Source organism: Chenopodium album, chromosome 7, assembly GCF_948465745.1.
Source record: "Chenopodium album chromosome 7, dcCheAlbu1.1, whole genome shotgun sequence".
Classification (NCBI taxonomy): domain Eukaryota; kingdom Viridiplantae; phylum Streptophyta; class Magnoliopsida; order Caryophyllales; family Amaranthaceae; genus Chenopodium; species Chenopodium album.
The window spans coordinates 14064454-14072643 of record NC_137840.1 but is presented as its reverse complement, the minus strand read 5'-3'; positions in this window follow the sequence as shown (position 1 = coordinate 14072643).

Here is an 8190-nt window from a genome sequence, read left to right as displayed (position 1 = left end):
TAAACTTGACTCGCTGTGATTGACTCGAGGTTGACTCGACTCGAAGTGAAATGACACGTGTGACTCATGACCCGTTTGTGCATTGTATTGTGATCGTGCAACTCGAAAATGCAAAAAAGAAAAAAATTTCCGTCACTTTTGTGGAAGGTACTGACTTTCTCCCGAAAAAGAAAGACACGAAAAAGAATCAAAGTGAAGTTTTTGAAGGTGCATGTTGAATGAGCTTAGTCAAATGTTGTTTCTCACGGTACAAGGATTGTAACATCTTATACTATCCTAGTTGACTCGATAATGAAAGAATTTAGGTAACTTAGGCGCGGAGGCTAAGAACTTCATACTTCGATGCAATGATGATTATGATTGATGAGTGATTTTTGATATGACAATACATGCTTCAACGTTGTGTTAAGATTTCATGACAAAGGGCTCCTAAGGGAAAGTATATTTGGTCATGTATTTGTGTAGTGTGTTAAAGTGACACTAAAGTTAGGCCGCAAGGGCTAAGTGTGTGGAAAGATATTATTTCTTAAAAGAGTCAAATGGTGGTGACTCTTAGGCTAGGTAAGCTAATGATGTAGGGATCAAGCCCCCAAGTCTAGCTCTACATGAATAGGGATGAGCATTAGAGATCCCTTGATATGACCATGATGTGTGAATGTGAATGTGAATATGAATGCATGTTTATTACGGCCGTACCTCGATGTGAGGTTGCCTACGTATCCGTTAGGAATCAGGCCGAACGTAGCTCTAGCCGAACATCACACAAGTGTGTGTATATCTCAAAAAAGTCTTTTTAAGGGTTGTAACGTGGTTAGGCTAAAGGTTATAGAAGAAGGGGATAAAGGCTCAAGACCCTCGATAAGCCCCCAAGGTATGCAACCTTGCTTTTCAATCTTTATATTTTTATGCTTGAGGCTTGCTTCTCTTTTTTAGCCCTCTTTTCTCTCTTTTTTTTTTTTTTTTTTGCTTTAGCATTTATTTTTATTTTTATAAGTGTCGGCAATCCCGATCATGCGGTCTATCACTCACTTGGCATTCATGTTTCTCAGGCACGGTATCGAGCACTCGATAAGAGACGCAATCTGAGACGTGTTCATATCAAAGACATGTTCATGTCAAAGACATTCGAACACTTGCCCTTTTGTACACTTTTATTATTTTCTATTTCTTTTTTTATTTATTTTGATCTTTTGAAATCACTTAAGCTTTTTATGATATTGAAAACTGCATAAGTTGCACACTATCCCATCCCAAAATTAGGTAGCTATGGGTTGAAAAATGAAAGGTCTATCGTTAGACGAGGCTCAAAGTGGTTTATCAAAAAAGGATTGCATATTTGAAGGGTGAGAAGTGATATGATGTGGATACAAGGGGTGCCTCAAATCATTGGTATTTTTTTTTTAATGTAATGAAATGATCATATGCAAGAAAATAAATGCTCATTTTTATTAAAGGAAAAGAAATAATGATCCTACAAAATAAATCTAAGGGGAATAAAAAGGTGCCTATGCTAGACTCATTGGGGAAAGGGTAAATAAAAAATAGAAAAAAGATCATGAAATCTTGTCGTTGAAGCTTGCGTCTTGTCCCTTGGCTTATCATCACTTGGTGTTCTTGCCGACAAGAGGTATTGCAAGCCCGTTATTGTCGATCAAATATTGGATTGCTTCCTTTAGCTTCCAACAACTCTCAGTAGTATGACCCCTACCTTGATGGTACCTGCAGCGTACATTTGGGTTCCAACTAGGAAATCTCTTCTCAAGTGGGGGATCTTAAATGGGTCCAATAGGTGTAATGAGTCCATTTGCATGGAGTCGATCGAAAGCATCATCATAGCTAATTCCAATAGGGGTGAAATCCTTTCTTAGTTGCTTTCTAAATCCTCGATTATCCATGGCTAAGATTTCATTAAGGTCCAAAGTACCAACATTGTTACTAGAGTAGGTGTTTTCGGAAGAAGAAGAAGGATAGTCGTTCTTCTTTCCTTTACAGCCACTGTTGTTATCGTTACTGATCTTGGCCTTCTTGTCGCGCGGGGAAATATGAAGGAGATTTGAATCAATGAGGTCTTGAACACGATCTTTGAGGGAGAAACATGCTTCGGTGGTGTGACCACGACCTCTATGGTATTGGCAATAAGAATTTGGGTCCCAATTAGGATATCGTTTTTCAGGCGGAGGGTCTTGACTGAACCAATGGGGTGAATGAGACCTTAATCGTGAAGACAGTCAAAAGCTTCATTGTAAGTCAATCCTATTGGTGTGTATTCTTCAATGGTCCGTTTTGCCCGTGACTTAGGAGCATTGAGTTCTTCATTAAATCCTTGGTAAGAATTTTGTTCGATAACCATCACCCGATTTGCTAATCCTTCTACCATATTTAAGAGCATGGCAATGACATCTTGAAGTTTTCGAACGTCCTCTTTTAGACTTGACGAGTCATCCCTGGTATTATCTAACAAAATACTTTCATCCTCCTCGATCATGGCCACTTCATCAAGAGAGGTTATATAAGCTGTCTCGATCATGGTCTCACCTACAGGTGTGATAAGGAGTGAAGGATCAAAGGATGTTTGATCTTCTGCGATGGCTAGAATTTTGGAAGTTTTATTGTCACCAATCAGATCTTGAATAGCTTCTTTGAGTTTCCAACACTCCTCAGTGTTGTGACCCTTTCCTTGGTGATATTTGAAGTGCTTATTAGGGTCCCACTTGGGTGGCCTGGCTTCTGGAACTGGATCTTTGATGGGCCCTGTGGGCATGACTAGTCCTTTGTGATGTAGCTTCTCGAAAGCTGTTTCATAACTCATACCAAGGGGAGTGAACACTCTTTTTGACCTTTGGATTCGTGATTTAGAGACGTTCGTAGCATGTACTTCATTAATGGGAGAGAAAGAAGAAGGATGGTCGTTCTTCTTTCCTCCCGCACTATTATCTTTCTGAAGGTCATCTTCAATGTTAATGCCTATATTATACACAGCCTTGAAAGTATTCAAGTTGTGTTGGTATTTTAAGTGCTTTGAATACTTCTCTTGGAGATTCTTGATAAATATCCTCACAGATTCTTTTTTGGTAGGAACCTTAACCATGTTAGCGGAAGTTTCCCTCCATTTGTTGAAGAAAGAAGTGAACCCTTCTTTTTCTTTTTGTTTTAACATCTCAAGTTGTCTATGGTCTGTTTCGTCTTGAATGTTGCACTTATATCTATCTATGAAAGCGTTTGTTATCGACTCCCAAGAAGAGGTTTTCTCTTTGTCAAGGGAAAAGAACCATTGTTGACAAACGGTCTCAAGAGATAAAGAAAACAAAGAATGAAAGACTTTCTTATCAATCCCTTAATGTTCATTATAGTTTCAAAAGCTCTTACATGAAAGTAAGGGTTATCTGTTGCCTTGAATTTTGGGATGTCGTTGGCATTGAACTTATGCGGAAGAAGTTCCTTGTCCAGCGAGACCCCTTGTGAACTAATGCCCTGAAATTTATAATCACTAGATAGCTTGCTCAAGCTTTCTTGCATAAGGTTCATTTGTTGTTGCTTCACAGGGTCATCAATTTTGAGGGTTAAAGCCTTCAATGCTTCATTCACGGTAATCAATTGATTCCTAAGTTCATTGACTTCTTCTTGAGTTTCCATTATCTTCTTAGCTTTCCTCTTTTGACGAATCGGTTTATCAAAAAGTAAGACTTGAACAAAGGTGTTGTCCTTGATTAATCGCTCTTCTCTCCTTGACCAAGTACTGTGGAAAGGGAAATTAGGGATATTCATAGTTAATTATTTGACTCAACTCTATTCAACATGCATAGATGAAAGAAGGTAGGAAGAATGAAGGTCGTGATGTGAAGAAAAATGATGTAGATGGAGGGATATGTAGAAATTAGGAATAGAATGTACCCTCAACTCAAATGACGGAAAACCGACTCATGCATGAACCTAAGACATGGTCATGGTGACATGTACAAAGTGTGTGTTAAACTAGTGAGTGTAGGTGACATGTTAAGACTCGTGTCATGACCATGTGACTAGACTCAAGCAAAGACTAATTTAAGACTTCACGTATATGCATTAAACTGGACAGGCTGTGGTATTTTAGTCATAACTTTTGATCTGTGACTCTGATTGGGATGAAATCAACGCCAAATTAAATATAAAACTCGGGGCTACAGATCTATAGGTTTTATTACTAGTAGTTCTTCCTAGAAATCCAGCTATGACCAAAACAAGTTGACGCTTGTGCAGTATACGGGAATAAAAATCCAGGTTGACTTAAAGGAAATATGACTCAATTTTAGACATATTTATTAGATCAAAATAATTAAGAAAATTCCATTAGTCATTAATTAGTTTATTTAGGCTTAATCACAAGTCAAACCAAACGGTTAGGAAAAAACACATAGAGTATGCACAACAAATAATGCACAATTAGTCAAGTAGGCACAATATGATGCAATGAGTTTGCAACCTAACCATGGCTCTAGTTCTCTAAAGTTCGGGATATGGGTTAGTCAATAGAGGGTCCATGGTTAATTGTCCGGATGCACCGCGTGGAAGCCAAACCGTGAAGGGTTGGCGCAAGTGGATGGGACACCGCGAATTTTGAAAAACTCGCTTCCATGGTTTGGTGAATTCAACATTATCGGATGTACCCTTTGTTGCTCAGAGCGATCAATCAGGCAGATGGAGCATGAATTCCCAGAGGGTTATGTCCATATGTAGAACACATATCGGTTTCAAAAAAGTGAGAAAAACTCAATCAGGAAGTAGGATCGAGGAAACAGTGCTAAAAACTGGTCAAAATTAGAACGCATATTTCTGGCTCGGTATTGGAAGAACTTGGCGCCAGTAAACAAAGGCCAGTGCCACAATTTTGCTTTAGCGCCTGGCGACAGAAGCTGTCGCCTGGCGCTAAAGTCAAATAAGTGGCGCTGGACTTTGTTTCCTGAAGCTAGTTCTTACATGCCTCAGCAGCTTTCTGTGCTCGATAAAATTTTCCAGTTTCGCGCAACATTATTTCGGTCCTAGTTGTGAAAGATATTCCTCAAATTTCCTATGTGTAAAAATCCTATTTTTTTAACTCATTACGGATGGTCTTTCAAATGAGATATTTTTTATGCATATGACAATAATGTTAATCAAAATTACGCACATGAAATACTTAGAACTTTTCGAGTCTCATCCACTCATTCTAAATCGTTGCCAAAATAAATTTCAGGAATTAAAATAGAAATCCTCCCCAGCGGAGTCGCCAAAAAATTGTAGGGAATATTTCAAGCATTATCCCTAGCTTGAACCCCACTGTGATCATACACTAAAGTACGGTGGAGTCCAAAGGGAAAGAAGATAGAGCAAAAGATTCGCCAACAAGTTTTAGGAACTTGTAAACTGTTCACAGGGTGAAGGTTACACCCCTTAACGATCTAGGAGATTGTCAACTCCAATAGGTCTGGAACCATGACTGGTAGTTCAGGGATGAAGGTACAAATCAAACCTAAAAGAGATTGAACCTGCCCTAATAATAGGCCTTTACTTTATTCTGATCGTATTCATGTGCGCTTTCTGACTAACATGCAATCAATAGGATTAACCCTAAACCTGTTTATCTATATTAGTTGAATATTAATGCACAAATAAATCTATCATTGGCGATCAGTTGAATTATAATCAAATTAACCCTAAACAAGATTATAAATTATCTTATTAAGCGTGATTACAAGTACCAATTCCCTTTAAACATGCATAAAAGGCGTGATCAAGCAATAACAATAAATATCATCAAGCAACATAATTATCATCATAAAAATAATAATAATAAATCATAATCATGTTAAAGCATAATAATAATAGTAAGATCCTAGGCATGATACCAACAAGATTAATAACAAACCCTAGCATGTCAGTAAACAATAAAAATCAAAGCTTTAATCCTAACATGATACTATTAGGAAAGACAATAAAAGGCATCATAGAAATCATAATTGACATTATATTCTTTACCCTAAACATGATACTAGGAATTTATTGTTGTCACCCTAAACATCAAATTAAGAAAAAATATCCTAACATGATACTAGGAATCAACATAACAACCTAAACATGATCTCTATATCATAATATCAATCAAACAATTAAAGCACTTACTTGGATGCCTCGTACCTCTTTCTAATAACAAAATACACACGTTAGTAACTACAAGGAAAATATAATCAAACAATTAAATTAAATAATTGAAAGAGATATTTGGGACCAAACCCTCAGAAATTAAAACCTTTCACGTCTAGGGCGAAGGCAACTTCGAATTATTCTAGGTGTGTCTAGTGCTATTGTATGAGGAATTGTGTTTGTAAAAAGGGTTGGTTTAGAAAAGAGAGAGAAAGAAAGCTTTAGCTTCGAGATAGAAGAGAATTAGAAAATACGGATATTTGAGAATATTTGATGATTGAAAACGGAGTTTTTAGGAAGCTATTTATAGAGAAAATCAGCCAAAAAGATAGAAAAACGAACCGGAGTTCTGACGTGAAAAAACGAAGTTAGCGCCAGACGCTGACATTAGCGCCAGACGCTGACATTAGCGTCAGACGCTAATGCTAGCGCCAGGCGCCAGGCGCTAATGTCTGGCGTTAGGCGCTAAGCATATTTTTGACGCATTTTCTAAAATCAGATAAAATTTAACCGTACAGGAGGATAAAATCGTATTTTCCTCAAAAACACTCTTTTATTCTGTTTAAAATTCCAAAAAGTCAACAAAAGTCAATTTATCAATGCTAATTGAATTAGGAATGAAAAGAACCTTCTAGAAGAATCTAGAAGACTAAAGCTTTTCCTAATTTCATTAGGAATGATAAATCCATACTAGGCCCTCCCCTAGATCATTAGGCCGCATATAAGGCTCAAACTGGGCCCAATTTAGTAATTTGGCCATAAATTCCTCAATATTCATCGGAATTGGACTTATAATATATCGTTGGAAAGCTCTTTTCAAACCCTATCCAACTACACTATTATTGGACCCATATCATGGACTAACTAAACTGGATTGGCTGTTTTCTTAAAATAGGTTTTCAAAAACAGAGAGAATAGAAAAGAAATTAAAACTATCCGCAACACTAGACTTTCCACACTTTCACTTCATTCGATTATGATTCGACGTGAAAGTTACTCATCACCGGGTTTTGTTTTGGGGAGACACAAATGGGTGTCTACAAGCTCCAACTACCCAGAGTCTCTGTTGTTTTTGTAGGTACAGCTGAGCCGGACCAGTCTTTGTGACGTAACTCTCCCGAGGGACAAAAACACCCAAAACAATATATATAATTTAAATACAGATATTATTTTTAAAAAAAATTATTAAAATAAAATACAAATGTTAGACCTTTGATTTGCTATCATCATCCTTAGGATTGTTGTTATCCGTCTTTTCATTTTCATTTTCAGTAACTACAAGAGTTACTTTAGGGGAACTTTGTATAGGAAAAACTTTTTACAGTAACTACTGGTGATTCTTCTTGAGATGGTTGAGGAGTAGGAGTAATTAACTAAAACTTAGTCATTAAAAGATCTCTTTTCAAAAAACTCTTCCCTTCTTGCACAATCCTTGCCTTCTCAGTTAAACCAGCTGAATAATAATGATTGAGTCTATTAGCTTTCTTTGGAGTTTTTTAAGGTGATGTTGAAGTTTCAAATGATCTTGTGACAGGTTCAAAACTAAGAATAACTTTTCCAACAACTAAACCACCAACTGATTGATTCAAACCTTGATCAATATCAGTTTCATCATCTACAATGACTTTATTGGCTTCATCTTTACTCTCCTCTCCTATCCCTTTGATTTTAGAATCTACAAGCATATCAGTTTCATCCTCTACATTGACTTCATTTCCTTGATCTTTATTCTCTAAATTACCTTGATTGTTTTCAGTTTGTTCTTTTTTCAAATTATCTTGTTGATCAAGATCAGAAGTAGCATTATTTACCTATATAAAATCAAGATTTATATCAAATACAAATCTTAAATAAATTAAAGATAAAAATTATAATAATAATAATAAAGATAATAAAACTTACAATATCTTCAGGCTTAATCTTCTTATCAAGTTAATCCAAATCAGAAGCTAACTTTTTTACTCCACATAGCCACTTCCACTATTTGTTCAAATTTTGCAAAGAATTCAAGATTAGAATATATATCATCTTTTC